The sequence below is a fragment of the Dermacentor silvarum genome, chromosome 3 (assembly GCF_013339745.2).
Source record: "Dermacentor silvarum isolate Dsil-2018 chromosome 3, BIME_Dsil_1.4, whole genome shotgun sequence".
NCBI classification, from domain to species: Eukaryota; Metazoa; Arthropoda; class Arachnida; order Ixodida; family Ixodidae; genus Dermacentor; species Dermacentor silvarum.
In genome coordinates this window covers 211,028,832-211,049,041 of record NC_051156.1, presented here as the reverse complement: position 1 = coordinate 211,049,041, position 20,210 = coordinate 211,028,832, and the positions used below count along the sequence as shown (strand labels likewise).

Sequence of the window (20,210 nt, the reverse complement as noted above, 5' to 3'; positions counted from 1 at the left end):
TGATTGGGCTACAACATCACTAGGGAACTATGTTGTTTTGGAGAAGAGCTTTCTGGACGGAAATCGATTTCAACCCAATTTATATCGGCACTTTATATAGTCGTCGACCTGATTTGTATAAGACTGGCTCGAGGTACAAGAAGGAAGAAAACAGGATTTCAGCGGAAAACGAAAGACCTACGTTTATCCGCCAATCACATCAAGCTCTCAACATTTCTCTATGGCCGCATTAACGAGTCCCGACGATTTCTCCCTGTTTCTCCGTCAATTTTTAACTATTCTTAGGGACAAATTTAGCCTATGGTTAAGCTTCTCCTCCTTATTCCATTCGGAATTGCTGTACAGACGCCGTATAGGGTAACCAACCGGACTTTCGTCTGGTTAACCTCGATGGTTTTTCTTGTTTTCTCGCTCCTTATCTCTATACAAAGAAGCACTTATCAGTAAACGGCACCTGTTTGCTTTGACGTGGCTTTAAAATGGCTCATATTATGCGCGCATTGTAGATCACGAAGTTAAAGGGACAGACAACCGCTCAGAACATGAATTAAGATAACCCCGCGGATGGAAAGATCGTCTATCGTATTGGCTAGAACGGGTCCTGATTTTCTCATTAAACGTGGATTTATATTTTTTATTCTTCACTAAAAGTCGTGAAAAATGACCTTTGGCGCACCATGCGGCAAAAAGATGAACTTATTTAAGAGGTACACCACGTGACCTTCTATGCTGTTCCCGCTCTTTTTATCAATATTGAAATGCAGTAACATTCTTTCTACTATAAGTTTTTTCTAACTTACAATGTGCAGATAATCCTTCGGTTGTAGTGAGTAGAAAAGTGGCGCTGCCTTCGCCTTCGTTTTTTGATGACTTGGCTTGGCTCGTCTATCGACTGAATAACGATGACGGGGGCCAGCCAGCCATCACGTAGGCATGTACTTGGGGAAAAAAAAAACGTAGTGCAGCTATAAGAAAGGTCTGTACAGCAACGCAAACTTATTGTACTAGTCTATTTACCTTTAAAAGTGGCTGGAAAGGTGACAATATAGGTGGTTAGCCACAGTTGCACTTCCTCCAGTGAAAGCAGGACGATGGGCGGTTTTCACAATTTGCGAGGCGGGCTGTCGGCATCGCTATCACTTCTCAGCGTTTCTTGAAGAGGGACTCTTATTGTTTTAGAGGCAGCTCAGATCGAAAAATTCTGCTTACAAAATATCCACGCACTTTTGGAAGTAACCGCTGCAGGTGTAAACACTACCGAGGGTGAGCTTTTCGTTGCGCCATAAAAAAAAAACAGGGTCCACAAATATCGGTTGTCAGTCCCTTTAACGAACCTTGACTGGTGGGAGATGAACCTCGTAAAGTGTCTCGCGCAGTCTGGCCGACGTTCCGGTAGGTGGAGGGATCTTTGTCAGGACTAGCCTTGACATCCTTGGCATGTTAGTTACATGTCGTTAACGCAATCTCGTAACGTTGGGGCTGATGGATGCCGAGGCGGTAAATTGCAAGGGAAGAAAGAAAATGGATGAGGGTGTATTGCGTTTCCAGGAGGAAAATCGATGCTATCGGCATCTACAATTTCTCCTTGGACAGCCCTGAACGGTGTAATTCATAATGCATTCACATTGCTATGTTCCACGTTAACTCAGCCTGGGTTGCGTAATTCCTAAGAACGTTCACATTCCGAAGCATGCCGGTTTAACCCACCCTGATCTCTGTAGTTCGTAACACATGCACGTTGCGAAGCATAAAGTTACCCATCCTGCTTTGTTTAATTCATGAAGCGTACGCGCCTTTTGAACAAGCTAATAACCAAACCTGGTTTTTGTAATCCTTTACATGCTCACATAGTGATACATGAAGCCAGATGTTAGCTTTGTGCGTTTCAACAACGAACGTGTACACTGAGAAGCACTCAGTAAACTAACTGTGTTCTGTTTAAGCAGGAATGCCCCCCCCCCCCCCCCCCCACCTCCCCTTCTCTCCTCATAAACCCAACCTCTACCTGCATTCCAAGTCTATTTCTGAGCCAGGCTTTGCAAATCCCTGCAGCGTCCTTTCTTCTGCTGGCACGTCCCCGAAAGCCTCCTTCACGACGTCAGCTAACGAACATCAGCAGGAGTAAGAAAGGAACATTACGCAGTTCCAGCACTCAAGTAGATTGGAGCAGAGTGGCCTTCATCACGGCCGGGCTCTATAAATGTGCCCCTCCGACACACCTCGCGCACTATCGCTCGTGTTTCAATACACGAGCGGATGAGTGACTATACTATAGCGCATACACGCCTGTACTGTTTTCTTCATGCCGGGGGGGCTTGGATGGCACGCTTGGCTGGGGTCCTTGGCGCGGCTCGGGACGCGACGCTACGCTGGTCAACTCTTTTGTTATTCTCTCCGTAAGAACCCTCCTCTCCAGAGACAACACCCGCCCCCTCCTCCTCCTCCACGCCTCGTGCCCTAGCCGGCGGCTCTCTCCCCTTCTCGCCTCTCCCCCTTTCGTCCCCTGCTTCGTTTTCTTGTGGCGGGTGCGCTCGAGATCGATTCCACTACTCTGCCGTCGTCGACGCTGCCGGGCCGGTTCGGTCGACCCGCCGGCAACGTTGCGCGCGTTGGAGGAGAGGGGGAGGGAAGAGAATTGAGACAATCCAGTTGTTCTCCCCTCTCCCCTCCACACACACACACACGCACACTTCAACCCTCCCGTCTTCTAACCTTCTTTCTATTCTACAGCGTAGCGCGCGGCGCGGTCGCCCTGCTTCTTCTCCAGGCGCGGGCGAGCGTCGACGGCAGCGGGCGCAACTCAACGGGGCGCGCTCGTGCGCGCGTCATAGACGCCCGAGACGTCGGCGCGGTAGCGCGCTGCTAGTGTTGCGCGTGGGGTTTCGTCCGCGTGGTTTACGGCGCGGTTCTCCTCTCCGGGGCCTGGCCCCCTCCGGCGCCGGCCGGCGCTTCTCGTGTTTCGGATACGCTTTGCCGCCGCCAGTGGATATATCTTAACAGAGGAGAGACTCTTTTCTACACGCAAGCTGCCCCCCGGACGTGGAGGAGCTAGATGACGACGTCGTGGTGTTGTTGCCGGTGTCGGTGTGGCGTCTTCGGCATTGAGTAGGAAGAAAAAGAAAAAGAGACCGTGATGGAGATTGGTTTTGAAAATTTTCCGCCTCGGCGAGGGTGGTCTTTTCCCCGTTCCCGGTGAGGTGCGGTTGGAAGAGGAGGTGAGTGTGACATTCCCAGCGGCGATCGTTGCACGTGCTTTTGTGTTGACAAGTGAGGCAGGAGAAAGAGTGAGTGAATCAGTGAGCTAGTGAGCATGCTTGTGAGTGGAATTGCATTACACTTTCGGCAAGATTGACGCTCATACGACTGCAATTTCTCCGTCCGTAGATTTCGGGCATTTGCATATATCTTTTGATGGTCAGGAGCTCGACGAGAACTCGTCTGGGCAGGTAGCATATTGCTGACGAAACGTCAAATACCGTTTGAGTTGGCCACTTACCTGAAGACCTTGAGCTTCTTTAAAGTGCGAAGCACTTTAGGGGCCCGGGCTGTCGGCGTGTAATGCGATCTCATGTCGTCGTGGTCACGCGTAAAAACAGGGCTAAAAATAAGTGCAGAATTGACCAAAACCGGTTCAGAATAATGTAAAAGATAGAATTAATCAAGCATTAAGCGCATTAATTAGCAGAAACTCGTGAAGATCGTGAAAATCTTTGTCATGTGTTGTCGGCGTGTAATGTGATCTCATATCGCCATGGTCACGCGCAAAAACAGGGTCAAAACAAGTGCAGAATTGATCAAAACCGGTTCAAAATAAACTAACGTGATTCATAATAATATAAAAGATAGGACTGATCAAGCATTAAGCGCATTAATTAGCAGAAACTCGTGAAAATTGTGAAAATCTTGTAACGTGATCTCAAGTCGTCGTGGTCACGCGCAGCAAAGCCTTTGGCTCCATGTGCGTGTTGGTTTGGTTCCATGTGCGTGGTGGTTTCCCACCAGTTGTGCCTTAGCACAGGTGTCAAAACGGATGATGGATTGCTAAACACAAGATAAACACAGGATAAAACAAGATAAACGCAAGGAAAACACAAGGGAAACACTGGCGAATCACTGCTTCGCACTTCCCCAGCTTTCACGTTGGGTGGAACTCCATTACCGCCGAGTATATCAAGGCCACTATCCCGGACCGGTACCCAATTTTTTTTCTAATACAGTGGACTCCAGATAACCAAAACTTGCTTAAACGGAAATGCCGGATAAACGGAACGATGGTATCAACTTTGACTGTCCGCCCATAAGCACAAGTTGTGTTAAACGGAACTCATGTTTCTGTGAACTCCCGGGTAAACGGAACTTTAACCGAAAGTGCCACTTGACTCATCGGCGTATGGAACAGGAAAAGCCCGGCAAACATGTCAAATGGTGATGCTATAAATGAAAATTAAGGGTGTCGAAGTTGCAAAGACGTTTTCATCATAAGTGCTTCGCTATAGGCAAGTAATGATCCCCGATGAAGAAGCGAGCACTGTGAAAGTCGGCAATTTCCTGCAGTCTGGTTGCCACTACTGCTTTGTTCAGACCGCCAGCAATGAGATATCTCAGACGATGCTCTTGTTACCTGCTCTGAGGAGACAGTTGAAAATATCATAGCCGAAGTTGGTGACGAAGGCCATGATTCTAAACGCGGCTATAAACAGTAACGTGCACTGTTCGAGGGCGCGTTACCGTTTATAACCGGACAACAAGAGCTGCGGTTGAAAGTCTGCAGCGCTATTTCGAACGAAAAGACTGCGCGACATAATTAGGAATCCTTTCATGCATGAACACAACCTTGCGCAAAGGAAGCTAGAAAATCAGAAGCATAGCTATACGAAATATTTGTTTTTCATCGCAGTAATATTATAACGCTCGGGCACTCCTAAGATAATAGGATTGGTGGTGACCATCACCTAAATGAAACTTTGGATAAACGAAGCACATGTTCCTGCCCTTTCGAGTTCCGTTTAAGCGGAGCCTACTTGGCTGAAGTGTTCGTATTTTTTTGTATTTTTTTTTTTGTTTCTGACATGAAGAGCTCGCATTTTCTTTCTCCATTTACGTGTTGCATTCCGTGCACCGCTATACATTTAAAGATGATTGTCACACCGCTAGGACACTTCAACAATAACGCTAGCAATCCGCGTCAGCAAGCGTCGACGAAGCGTATTTTATTTTCTTGCAAAACGATAATTATTTTTCCTCGAAAAAAAGAAAAGTATGATCTTTGCTTATTTGATAACTAGTCATGATCAATTAGAAGTTTTTTTTTTATAGCGACGAACGAACGGATTTTGTATTCATGCTATTTTTGCGTGCGAGCTGGCTTAGGAATCTCATAAATAAATGTTAAACGCGGTGGAAGTCGCCATATAACTGCAACTTTGTTGAAAGATTGACGAGACAGTCACAAAAAGGACGTTGTCAAATTACGTGAAGGGCGTATGCTATCCGTGCTATACAGATACGAGAAAAGAAAATCTAATCTGACCGCAGCGTGTCATAGTATGTGGGAGTGGCTACTCGGGGCACTAGTCGCACAGGTATACGTTACTTTGGTTACGATTCTTGTCCGGTGGCGATTGGCTACGTGCTTTCTCTTGACAGCAACTTTGTTGTGGTTAGGAAGAAACCGTTATTTATTGACTATAATAACTTTATCCATCTTCTAGTCAAACACATTATGTAAATGAAATTGCCGGAAGAAAGGCCAAATCAAATAAATATTATTTTGACATGTTTAACGCCGAGTTGGAAGTTTTGACAGAAGCCGTGGAGTTCGAATCGAGCGAATTAACTTAAGTACCTTTGGCGCAACAACGAGCGCCTTTGTTTTCTTGTCTTTTTTTTTTCACCAATTAGTAGTGCTGCAAGAGCCCTTTCTGGCGCCGAAACTATAGATAATTCTTTTTCTGGTTGATTGTGGCTTTGAAACAACTTCCAATCAGCGGGCCAGGACAAATTTTTCTTCAATCGCTGGGTTTCCTTTCTTAGAAACCTGTATGTGTTTACTTGGTCGCTTCGTGCTGCAAATTGGGTGGACGTCAATTTTCCCCTTTCATGAAAGAAGGTCTCTAGGCAGTTCTATAGTTCCGTACCGTACCGTTAGTGGTGAAGATATCGGTGCCGTATGATTTCCTCATCACTTACGCGAAAGTAGAGCGGTGAACATATACAATTTTCTCGCTACCGAAGTGACGCGCAGTTTCCTTCGACTATGGCAACCAGAGTAACGTTATACCCCCTGATTCATCCATCAATCGGGCCGGCGTGTTTTGTGCACGTCATGCCACTAGGTGGATGGATGGATAAGCGGATTGGACTGTAAACCGGGACTCGTGGAGCAGTACTGATGACGTCAAAGATGACGCCTTAAGTACACGTGTCACCGGGATGTCACTCTCAGTACTTCGGCCGAAAGGTGAGGCCTGTAATTTAATGCCTGCAGGGGCCGAGTGTCCCGCACGCTTTCCACCCCGTACCTTGGACCACGGCATTGTCAGAAGCAATACAATGCACACGCTTTTAGTTACGTAATAACAAAAGAAAGAAAGAAAGAAAGAAAGAAAGAAAGAAAGAAAGAAAGAAAGAAAGAAAGAAAGAAAGAAAGAAAGAAAGAAAGAAAGAAAAGCGTGAGCGCAATGCAATATGAGCGTTCGTCCCTGACAAAATGTCAAGACGGCATTCGGCTTGATCTTCCGTATATAGGGCACGAGATTTCTGCTTCGATCATTCTTCCGAAGGCAGAAGATTGATGACTGCAAACGGCCCGGCCGAAGTTTCATGCAGCGAGATGTTTGGTGAGCTGCCGGGACGGGGCACCGCGCTGTAATTTACCCTCTTTCAGCGAGAGCGTGTTCATTGGTTTCTGGAAGGTTACAACTTGTTGAATCTAAGTTAAATTTTGACACGTCACACATATATGTATAATGTAGGGCTTGTTGCTTTAGCCGAAAGGCCGGCTGAAGGTCTGGGAATGTCGACATTATCTATTATGTAATTAGGCGTCAGCGTTCAAGAAAGAAATCGCAAATGAAACTGAAAATTGCATGCATGCAATTGCAGGCAAAATTGCATGCCATTGCAAATGCGCGCGCGCACGCACGCACGCGCGCACACACACACACACACACACACACACACACACACACACACACACACACACACACACACACACACACACACACACACACACACACACACACACACACACACACACACACACACACACACACACACACACACACACACACACACACACACACACCCCCACACACACACACACACACACACACACACACACACACACACACACCGCACACGCACACACACACACACACACACACACACACACACACACACACACACACACACACACACACACACACACCACACACACACACACCTACTGGAAGGCAGGTGAACAAACACACGTCTCCTTATTCCTAGTTACCTAAAAATAAGCTGTCCCTGCGACCAACTGCAAACCCTATCAGTCATTTTTCTTTTAATTTTAATCCATACGCTCGTTTGTAGTAATCGGTAAATTTGAGGGACACTATGCAACCATTTCTCGCTTTATATATGACGTCCTGTACAACATGCAGCACCATAGTTACATCGAGGCGCGGTCATCCAATTCATTTAGACCGTAGTACGCGGGTTTGAATTCTCCGGTTGCCGTGACGATTTCTCTGCAGAGAAATCGTCACGGCAACCGCGGATGTCTGATACATTTTGAAAGTGCAGGTCACGTGATGATGTGAGTTACGCCCCGGCCAACTCGTCATCATCAGCCTATATTTTATGTCCACGGACGAAGGCCTCTCTCTGCGATCTCCAATTACCCCTGTCTTGCGCTAGCGTATTCCAACTTACGCCTGCAAATTTCCTAACTTCATCATCCCATCTAGTTTTCTGCCGACCTCGACTGCGCTTCCCTTCTCTTGGTATCCATTCTGTAACCCTAATGGTCCACCGGTTATCCATCCTACGCATTACATGGCCTGCCCAGCTCCATTTCTTCCGCTTAATGTCAACTAGAATATCGGCTATCCCCGTTTGTTCTCTCAAGTCACCGTAAAATTTGCGGAAATGTTTCTCATGGACGCTTTCTCTGTATATCGAAAGCCGGTTGACTCTACGGAATCTTCAAGACCGTTTTGAAGGAAGGCTGTAAGGCCCTAACGACTCAACGCGGTTTGCAGACTGTGTTGTGGAGACCAGTCGGACGAAAATACAACATATTCTGCGCCGCCTTAATTACTTGACAAATTAAGCAAAAGAAGAAAAAATGAAATAGAGAAGTGAAAGAAAACAAAGGAGATAAAAAAATTAAGCGGAAGTATAATCTTGCTGATCCGGTGATTGACTTCAACGGTGATTGGGTGACTTGGTTTCCAGCTTGAAATCGTTATTGTTGCGGGCCAAAATCTGACAAAAAAGGAAATAAATATAGCAAGCAGGTTCTTCGGTTTGCTCGCGTCCCAGACGAACCATGTAGGTCGCAACTGATTCTTCTAATTTTTAAATAGTCATCGATGGAGACTAGCTATTCGTATGAAATATAAGTCTGCTTTAAATTTACGTATCTGGTTCCTCGAGCTTCAAGATGCACTTGGACCTTTGTATTGCTCTGCACTCTACGAAGGCGTCTTTAGTTTTCCTGTGGGACACTATAGGACACACTATAGTTATCCGTCACTTAGCGTGCCTGCGTATGTCGTGTGCGTGCTTATTGTGAATGAATTCGCCATTTCATGTATCACCCCTGCCATCTGCTGCAGAATGCTATGGGCACGTACGGCCAAGCGAACATCTCCAGTTAAAGAGCGTCTCTATTTCTCTCCTTACGTAATCATTATAACCCCGCCACCTGCGCTGAAGAAGTTCATGGATTAAGCCCCTCTTACGCGTGAATGAGCTCATACCTTCTAGGATATTAATGAGCCTTTCTTCATGAGAGTCGGCAGCCCTGCCACTGTTTGTCGAAAACAACAACAAGTGAGCGAGGAAGCAGCTGCTGCATGCGAGAACAACTGCGCAAGTCACGCACGCCATAAGCACTTTATAGACCTCGCTGTACGCTTCACTAGAGTCACTCACTGTCCGTCGAGCTGGATCCGTCATGAAGGCATCCGCGTGGACGTTACGCGGAACGCAGACTGCACGAATGTTTCGTTATGACCGTTGCCATGTCAAGGCCTCACATCATCCTATATGCCGTCTTTTTAGCTCTTGCAGACACGTCACTCAGGTCTATTTCTCTACATTGTGAAGTAACAGCACGAGGTTAGCACTTTCTCTTTAAAGTTCATCTTGCGTGTAAGCTCCGCGACGCGTGGGCCTGTGGAGCGACGAATGAAGGCATGCTCAGCAAAGGCAACGGCTGCGCTTCAAACTTTAGTGCTCTAGGCAGTCATCCATTGTAACTTGGAACGATATTTGGATTGTGACCAGTTAGTGGCCTTGAAAGGACAGCTTTCATTGTAGTGAAATATTTTTTTTTTGAAGTATGGACATGGGGACGCTCGAAACACTGGGGATGCTTTTATGCAGTGACCCGCTTTCATTCTTGATGTTTCATATTTTATTTTTTTTCCTTCTTTTTTCCCCTCTGGTATGTGTTAGGGTTTGCGCGTGCTAAAGTGTCCTTATGATTATATTTATTTGTTAACTTTTAAACCAAATTAATTTTTTTTCCTAAAAGGGAGGGGTAGAGTAGGTGGCGGTGTACTGCTTCCCTCTCCAGTTAGACGCCATTTAGCCCTATGGATATACTTACCTACTGCACAACAGTTCAAGGACACAAGATAGAGCAACGCTGTTCGGTGTTCGCGCTGTTTCTTCACGGTGATAAGTTAGCAACTAGCTCACATGTGCGCCTTACGAAATGTAATTTTTTTTTTCTCGCAGTAAACTTCCCGTCTATCTCTCTCAAACAACACGCGGGTTAATCACAATGCTACTACGTACACGAAGGGACATCTTCGTGCAGTTGTTCAGTGTACCCAAGGAGCTTTATTATACCACGGCCGCTGAGGTACGGTTACGCTTGGCACTTGCAAATGCCATAAAATAATGTCATTTTGGCAACTTCAAATACGTGTTCTTGTCCTTCACGAGGCTGAGCTCGAGCAAGGCCTTCTAGCAGGTTCGCTCTTCACACGAGACCGGGAGACACGCTCGCGCAAGAAAGATCTTCGCACAAGTGGTCTTTGCATCCCAAAAATAGTCGACCCTTTCTAACTGATTGATTGATTGATTGATTAATTAATTAATTAATTCATTCATTCATTGAGTTTAGCACCACTAAGCGATGCAGCTACGCCTATGATATGCACGCCAACGCAAAGGGTGCCCCGGATAAAGTTTTACCAGCTGTGCTTCTCCATCACTCCCCTAAATCTAAGCTACACGCGTGTTTTCTTTTTTTTCTTTTTTTGCTTTTTGCTTTCTGAGACACCATCGGAATTCGGCCATCCTGACCGGGAATCCAGCCCACGACCTCCTGCTCATGGTGGGGTAGGACAGCACAGAGCCGCTGCGCGAGCCACAGCGGCCGGTCGATTTATCCTCGCGCAACCGCCCTCACATTCATCAACAATAAGCCACCATCAACACAAGAAGGCAATCTTCTTGCTTTCACTGCGAAGGGTTCTCCTTTCATGCACGCACGCATTAGACGGGGCGGCGGCGGCCTTATACGACGAAGAGGGCGTGGTCTCGTACCCGTGCCTCGCAGTGTCTTATCGACGAAGCACCGGTTTGCGCACGCCAGGAACGCTAGGGGGCGCCCCGCACCTCGCGCACATACGTTATGCTGGGTCAGCGATCCACTTTTTCTAAAGCGAGGCGGGGATGAGACGGCTGCCGAGTGGGTTGGCATGCTTTCGGCGTCGACGTTGAGCGGGAAAATAGAGTTTGTTTATATGCTCTTCTCTTTCTTCGAGCTCCGTAAGCCCTCGACGTGCGAGTGAAACGGAAATAGAGGACATGTATACGAAATGCGATATAGTGCCAGGATCGAAAAGAGAAAGCGCGGGAAGTTTTTCTAAGCCGAAAACGAGACACTCGAGATGGGCAGAGCAAGCGACGAGCCGAATAATAATAATAACAAAAAAATTAAAGCGCTTTTCCGCTTGCCAACTTGACACGCGATAGCGCTTCTAAAGCCAGCAGAGTGTCTGGGTGATTTGCATTCCCCGCGCCCCACGGCTTGATGCAGTCTGCGCAGACAGAAAGCAGGGTGAGGCGTTGCCGATGGTCTAACGCAAACCATTGAAGTTTTCAAAACCAGTCTTATCTAAAAAAAAAAAAAATTGGAATGAATTTGCAACAGTGCACTCAGTACGGATCAGTAGCGACGAGGGAGATATATAAACAGGCGATAGAAGAATGCAAGGTTCACCTGAATAGATATCCGGATGACTATACACCGTATTGAGGGAGTTTGGTAAAAGGGTAGGTAGAAAATGCGTGCACAAAGAAAATGCGAAGATAAAAAAATAATAATAAACCAATAACGGAACGCTCAGCGCACACCCGGTGAGACGCCCGACAACGTTCACGGCCTTAAAGTAAATTAAAATAAATTCCGGGGTTTTACGTGCCAAAAAACTCGATTTGGTTTATGATTCACGCCGTGGTGGGGGGGCTCCGGATTAATTTTGACCACCTGAGGATCTTTAACGTGCGCCCAATGCACGGTATACGAGGGTTATTGCATTTCGGCTTCATCGAAATGCGGCCGCCGCGTCCGGGAAACGAACCCGCTACCTTGTGCATAGCAGCTCCACGCTAAACCATGCACTAGCTACGTCACCACGGCGGGTAACGTTCACAGCGTTTTCGCAGCGGTGCTTTTAAAGAGAGCAGCGAGAGAGACGAACACGAGCGAAGCGCTGACTGGTGTTTATTGGAAGATTGCAATAAATGACGGTGCGTATACCTATACTCGGACAGAAAGAACAAAAGAACCGGCCATAAATTTACGGTAATTAAAACAATACCGAGCCTACTTTTGTATCTGACGTGTTGAAAAGCGCATGTGTGATAATTTTCGGAGCGTGGTAAATACGGACAGAGACGGCCTGCGCTGACACACTGGTCATCGAAATGAATAGCTGTTGCTTCGACCGCATCTAAAGTGCGCTTGTATACCTTTTCTGGTTTGTAATGGCGCAATTATCTAAGCACACCAAACGCCAGAGTGTTAGAGATGAACTATGCCAACATCGGCTAAATACCCTCCGTTACGCAGAAATAGAAGTGCCTTTATACATTCTAAAACTAAGCGTGGCGGTTATAAGAACATCAAATGACGGAATCACTTTACTTGTGAAATCTGTGCGCGATACAGCGCCGATCATACTTGTGACAATATGCCCCCCCCCCCCCTCCTCACCCACCAAAAAAAAAAAAAAAAAAAGAAGAAGACTGCATCATGATGTGAAAGGGGAATCGCGCGTAAACGACGTCGAACCTTACGTCATCGTATTGTTAATAAGAAAGTAGTCAGGCAAATAATGCGAAACAACTTCAAGGAGACGAAAGGCAGAGAGGATAACCGGAACAGCCCCCCGGTTGGCAATGGGGGCTCTGCAATGGGGGAGGGCAAAGGGTAGAAAAGATGAGGAGAAAAGAAAAGTAGACACCGAGAGGACCTGTCCGCGCTAATCAACAAGGCTACAGCATCTCCATTAGATAATACAAAAAGTTGGTCTATATAGTTGAAACTTAGACACCTGAGACATTTCCCGTGCTTCAGAAAATAATAATAAATAAATAAAAATAACATAGAAGACAGGGTTGAGGAATGCTGCAGAACATTGCAAATTTCAATGTGCATTGAAATATAATCTGGTTGCAGACCAACGTCTTTCCTGTCCTGTGCTCTTTCCTGTATTATTCTACAGTGTTCCTTTTTTTTTCTTTCTTTTTTTCATGCAGCACTAGTAATGCTCTCACATAAGTATTTCTAGCATATGATGCACATCACTGCCGTCAAGCGGTCGGCTTAGATCCTTCAGGCGCCGACTGATTCTCGCCTTTTGAAAATTTTGTCTCGCCACAATTGTTGCGTCTTCAGAATCACGATAAAGCGCACAACTGTAGAACATATAAACAATTTTCAATTACTTAGGGAGTTTTTGACAAGTTCACTGAACGTGGACTGCGTACGAGAACTCTCTAAGGAAACGTCAGATGCGAGAACACCACATATTTTTAGGTCTGCGCCACACTTGGAAAGCTCGTATCCAGACACTCGGAACAATACGCCCGATGTAAAAAATTGTGAAAAACGAAAGGACTGAACCCGCTTCGCGTCGACATTTTGATGCCCAGAACAAACACTCAGCCATTCTGGCTCACACATTAAGGCAAACGTGAAACACAACTGTATCAAGATATATCCGGCACGTTTTAAACGTAATCATTTTCATCAGTGCTTCCGTTTTGATGCAATGTCCTGGCGTGCACAATTATGCGCATAACGACTGAAGTGAATAACTTCGTCAGTGAATAATGTGCAGCAGTCAGCGTCTGGCGCATAGAAAGATTGCGACGAGAATTCGAGCATCCACTCCTAGCGCCTATCATCTCCGAGTCGAAATCGGTGAAAACTGAGACCGCGTAGTCTTATTTGTGCTAAGCGCAAAGCGGACCGGAAAGTGCTGAAACGGTAACCCACGAGGAACATTGCCAAAAGAAAAGTGAGAGCCTACACATACGTATTCATATTTCACAAAGTGTAAATTACACCTCGGAATGGGTAACGATGCGCAGTTAGCCGGCGAACACACTAAGTACGCCAATCTTTAACCAATTATAGTCATCCTAATTGCAGACCTTTTACTAATGAACTAAACTTCTTGGGCTATTGTTGCTGTAAGGAATGATAACCTAGCTGCTGGAATCTACTTAAGGATCTCTTAACCCGTACCAATAAAATTAGCAAGACATTCCTTTCCTGCAGACTACCTAACAAAATTTTCTGCACCGTTGAATGATAACCAAGTGGAGAAACCGAATTACACTGAGAAAGCTTTAACGAGTACCATTTGTGAACCGCTTAATCCTTGTTTTCTCTTTATCTGAGGCTTTAACTTCAGTCGCAGTATTGTTTCACTCTGTATTGATTTTCGCACACTGCTAAAAGTGAATCTCTAAAGTTCGGCGAGAATTTTTGTTCTGCTGTAAAGATCCCGGTGCGGAGAAGTCGAACTTCTTAGGTGTAACTCAGAATGTATATTTTCATACTGTCATTCTATTATATATATATAGAAAGGATACGCGCACTGTGGTGGCCACCATGAAATAGACAATTAGAGATTTGTTCGAGAGTCATTTCAAACTAACAAAGAACAGATCACGTACGATTTGGAGTGAATATTATGTCGCATTGTTTAGTTTATTTGTTACATTTCATACTTCATATTTTCGTCCCAGGGAACATTTTTACTCGCGTCTATTGTGGACCGATTAAAGTTGTTTCACTTACTCACACACTCTCCACTCATCTCTCAGAGTAATATAAATAAACAAAATGAAGTGCCTCAATGACCTTTCTTGCTGAGGTTGAGAATCGAAACTTATTTTATGCAACTGCTGAAATAATTTCGGCATGAACACCGTGCACTAACAAAGAAACATTTGTCATTTGATACGCTATTCCATATGGCTGTTGTCAAGCCACATTTTCCCTGGACATAGTGCAGCCGGCGAACCTTTCCCGGCCAAACTTGCCGAGACAGTTGAAATGAACGAGCTATGATTACAGCTAAGCTAAGGTTTCGTCCGTCTCGTACCTATTGATTTTGCATTCGCTGGCTGCGCTGCGTATATAGTTCGATAACTGCGTCGATTCAAGGCTGTGAACAACCGACGAGGGCAGGGGTCAGAGCCACCAAGTAAGCGGTTGCAGGCAATTGCAGGTTTCAAGAATACGAGACTGCAAACAGGCGGATGAATGTTGAAAGGAGAATCGCCATTTCCGCTCTCCAGGGACTCGTAGATTTCTTTTTTTATGTAACTCCAAGTGGTCGTCGACTGCTGTTCCAACCAGGAAATTGCGATTCCAGGTAGACAGGGGTGATTACGTACGCATGAACCCTCAAAAACAGTGCGCACGAACCTGCTATGTAGTTTCGATATTTTCTCACTGGCCTCATGAGTACATGCTCAGATGTGCTCGATGACAATTTTAAATTAGAGTATGTCAGCCCACTGTTATGGTACTGCCATCAGCATGACAACTACAATTTCCTTTCATCTGTGAACGTGCAGTAGAGTCTCGAGCATGCACGTGTTTTATAAGTGCATGAACTATTGTTTTATAAACGAATAAACGATATTTTCTTTGGCCTGTTGGTGCATAACCAAGAAGCATAGACCAAAGCGCAAAAACACGAGGACAGGATTAGCGCTCGTCTCGTACACTGTGTTTTTCTCCTTGTCGTTTTGAGCTATGAGTTTATAATAATCGTATTTTGTCTGCGTGTGCACTGGCTGGTGGTATCGATAACGGCAGAAGAGACACGCTATGCAAAAATACCATTATCAGGTTGTTTTCAACATTGCGATAATTTTCTGTCGGTACATTAGGCTGCCACACAGTGAAAATTGTTTTATTATTCAATGGAAGACTTGCAACGCTAGTACAAGCCCATATAATATACAATATCGTTTTATAAGGCATCATGTAACTTCTTTATTCTTTCTCCTGTGCTGTTAGCTTCCTCTTTGCTGTGTCTGCTTGCGTCTGGAGAGGCATTCAGGTCACCTTTTTGTTTTCTTTCCGTCTTAATTTTACGGAAGAGTTTTTCTGGACGCCAGCCTGCATTCGTTTGTTGTACATGCTTTGTACTCCTAGCTGCGTCTCTATTCACTCTGGTCCAGTGAAAATATAAAATGAAAAAGAAAAAAAAAAGAAATAAAGCTTTATCAACGGAATATTTATAATGTAGGCCGTGGTCAGCTGGCAAAATGCATACGGTTTAGGAGGTGTGTGCGAAGTTTTCTTGCTTTTTTTTTTGTTAACCCACTTTAGACAGACGACCGGTTGCATAGCCACGAAAAGTGGCACGACGGTGTTTGGCTGGCTAACAAAAGCCGACCGGACAAAAAAGGTTTCGCCATTGACGCAAGAGGGCACTGGCGTTTGGCATTCTCTGCAGCGCCAGTGAAAGAGAGACACTCATGCACCTGACAAAGGACTTGAATGCGTTTAAGAACCAGAAGAACGTGTACAGTTTGCGTGCAAACTTTTATTTTTGTTCCCGAAGTTTTAAAGCTGAAACTACCTCGCGTGCGAACTATACTAAGGCTCTGAGATTCTTGCGTCGGTTATAAAACCCTAACTATGGCAGCCACGTTCACCGCTCTTGAATTTGGCGACTCTACGAAAGTTGATATAACTGACGTTTATAACTTTGCTTCTTGATGATGCTGACGCGCGCCGGGACGTTTTTTTTAAAGCAGTTGGACGGCCGAAAAATGCGACCGCATGCCACTTTAATTAGGAGCTCACGGCGTCCTCATTTCTGGATGGTGTAGCGCGGGACTTCGTTCACCGAGCCCGGTGTTACGGCCAACTCGAAACGGGTAAACTGTTAGCGCACATGTGCGGCGCCGCGACAACACGTTAACTAAGCTATCCTATGCACTCTTAATCTCGTATTAAGTGGGCCATTTTTGCAAATATATTCCGCTTGGCGCTACCTATATGTGGAACGATATTAATGGCCACTGTGTAGATGATTAAGGTCGCGCGAATCGTAACGGCGGGAACAGCTGTTCGTGTCAGCCGCCGATCATTTTTCGCATTGCCGCTCCATCCACAAATTAATATCGTCTACGGAGACGAAATCAATCACAGTATAGCTGACCTCCGAAACCATCATTAGTTTCTATCAGGTTATAGGTTAAACGCCGTTTGGGCCTTTCTGCCTACAACAAATGCAGGAAAGCGTTGGGACTTGTTTGGCGATAAATTACGGATATTTAGTCATTGCGCAAAAGCGAACTAGCGGGAGGTAAAACACGTAAATAGAGCGGTGACTTACAACGAATTAATCCTTAGTTCTGGATCATTCCGACAAAGAAACGCACAAGTATAGGCCCTGTGACATCAAAGCAATGGCGCGACGAACGATTGGGCTGGCTTGACAGCTGGGTTTGTCATGCGGTAGCGTGCTATCAATTGCGCTGTCGCAATTACGGTATCTCGGAGCTGATGGACATTGGTCATTTTACATAACCTACACTTGTGCCCTTTCTTCCGCTGTGTTGGCGCAGACGCTTTGATGTGACATGACATTTATCTGTGCGCTTAATGCGAAGCATTCGTTGGCCTCATTCTTGGCACTTCGCAGTAGTTAGGTATAGGTCGGTTCCTGTCTTATCTCGTTTTAATAAAGTTGACATTCACTTAAGTATCATTACGTGATTTAAATGCGAAAGCATTACGGCTTCTCTAATTGATCGGTTACGTCCATGATACGCGACGTCATACATTGTCACGTGTTCCTCCGAGCTCTATACCTTAATCCATCCTTGCTCTAATTTGTACCAACCTTAATTCCACCCTAGCTTATCCACGCTGATGAGGGCAACGCCGGCTTTTATTTCTCATGGGACACATAATGCCTTCGCATTAGAAAAAGAAAACAATGCCTGATGGATGGTGGAATCGCGCCACTTTCTCGTCTTCTTTTCTTGTGACGGCTTGCGCTTCGAGGCGCCGTGCACTGCCTGCGGACCAGCGCACTTTTCCCACTACTTTCGTCCTAGCAGCCTACGCTACGTAGAAACAGTGCGACGTTCTACCGACTTCATGTTTGCCCAAGTTAATCATGTTTAACATTTCTTCGCCGTAGCACAAATGCGATATCGTCGTATTAACATACGCCGCACGACATAGCCATAGGTATGCGTACGACTGCATAACAGGGTGATAAAATGAAATGAAATGACGTCGCAATTCGTGTTGATCTCGGTTACTCTCTTCCGCGAGCAATGCAGAATACAACAATCGCCATGTATAAATTCGCGTCAATGGTCGCCGTATAGAAATCATGCCATTGCCGCCACTGTTATCGTCACGCACACGTATACGCTTCCCGAACCGCAGACACACAACTGCTCAATTTACGCAAACAAGTTGGTCTAACTATTATCGCTTCGCGAAACCCTAAACAACGCTGGTCAGCTGTAGCTGACCAGCGTTTCAGTTACCTATAGGTATATATGTAGGTACCTGAAAAATGCTTCGCACAACATCGATTCCCACAGCGCGTGGAATGTGCACAATTGTTTTGCGAAATAACGTTCGAAGTTACCGATCTGCTCGCATGCTTCACATATTTTCGTCCGTTTTTTTTGCGATAAACGTATATAATTAACAACAATATCCAAGGTAGCATAGTACGATGCACTGCAGCACGCACAATGCGTGAAATGTGCGTCTTTCCAGTATGCTTGGTTTGTTCGTTTGTTTGCTTGCTTGAGCTTCTGTATTACGATATTACGAGTTGGTTGAACCAACTTTCTTGCTCTGGTTGACCTCCTGCCTTCAGTGAGGTGTGCAAGGCACTTGGAAGCTTGCCCCCCCTTACTCACTCGCGCCCTCCCCAAATTTTTTTTTCAAGTGTTCATGCCCTGTAATGGGCGAGCACCTGGCTGAGAATGCGCCTAATTTACCTTCTGTAAAATGCCTGTAGCTATATAGCCTGCTTCCAAAAACCTCGGCGGATGCCCTTAATTCTACAAGGCCATCTGTATTTCGAGAAGGGAAGTTCAGAGAAGAACGCGAAAAAAAGTTACTGCTGAAGCCATTTCGTTCTGAGCCAACCACGTCGATTCTTAGGCTGGGCTCGCACATAGGTTAGGTAAACATGCGTTATATGAGGAAGGATGCTTGTGGTGTTGTCCTCGCTACAGCTACCACCGTGTGTCTCCTTGTGCGTCTATGTTTACCGTGCGCTGCTATCGTGCACGCGTCTCTTGCCAATAATAGACCTGCCACCTTAGTATAGTATACTGAAGTAAAGTTACGATAACTAGGTCTGCGGCGCACTGAAGCGCCGAAGCGCTGAGTTCGCGTCGCGCGCTATTTTCGTCGCGGCGGGGCTTTCTCCGTCCCGCCCTATATCGGCGAACGCCATCTTCTTCCGGGGCTGCTTTGACGCGAGCCGTTTTTGTTGCGACCGCCACGTCGTCGCCTCCTGTTCGCGATATAAACGCGCTTTCGGATCGGGGGCACGATAGGCGTGGATTAGCGTGAACGCGCAGGAGGATGCCGCGCTGTATATACTTGGCAACAACGCCAACCCCCCTCTTCCCTCGCACCGCTCATACAGTGATCCTATCACCACTTTCACTCGACGCGAAGCTGCAAACTATAACGCTGCCACGTCGCAAAATGCGTCGCCTTTGGGCGGTTGGTTAAAATCAAAACACTTACGCTGCCATAGAGTTACTATACTCCATCTCGCAAGTCGTTTCAAGCAGCGCTGCCGAAGGTACGAGGAGCACACAGGTAACATCCTCGCGCAGAAGAATGTAGTTCTGGGCGTAACTGTGTGAATAATTGCAGGATTAGACACTTTTGTTTTTTTGCTCGGTACGTGATATACGTTACGGCGATATGTGACGCGTTAGGAGCTTTGCGCGTGCACGTCGTGTACCGCGAATTCAGCAGCCGCTGAGCAGACTACGCGGCGCGGAGGAACACATCACGAGGAGCACTCCAACTTCCTATTGGCTAAGGAGTCCTGCGGCTTCCACAGCGCTGCAAACGACTTGCGAATTGGATTATAGATGGAACTCCAGATAGCTATAGCTTCTGGGGGAGCAGCAACAAGGGTGGGTTAAGCCAGTACGGGAATTAAGGGCAGCAAGCGGCATTGCTTCTTCTAAACTTTGTCCTTTTGGATTTCAAACGAATTTGTGACATTGGAAGTTTATCATTCTCAACCAAATATGGCGTTGTAAATGCCGCAATTTGGAACGATTTTGCAGAAACTTATTGCCCTTATGCATTTCGACAAATAATGACTGCGTGGGAATTTAGAGACACAAAAGTCTGATACGTAATGTCACAAGAACGTTTGAAGCTACAAACACGAAGATTTGACAAATCCATGCACCATCCATTATTCCCATGGTAC

The 20,210-nt window shown here is 46.0% G+C and overlaps 1 protein-coding gene across 2 annotated transcripts in view; it reads left to right on the top strand.

Moving 5' to 3' along the window:
* Positions 1-2,767: 2,767 nt before the first annotated feature.
* The window catches only part of LOC119446607 (gastric triacylglycerol lipase), a 61,061-nt gene continuing 43,618 nt past the window's right edge, over positions 2,768-20,210 (top strand). The window contains exon 1 of one of the 2 annotated variants that reach the window (XM_037711083.2): positions 2,768-3,215. The gene's annotated coding sequence lies outside the window, so the exon portion shown is untranslated. Of the gene's footprint in view, positions 3,220-20,210 lie in introns of both variants that reach the window. The other variant, XM_049664243.1, reaches the window with a different exon arrangement.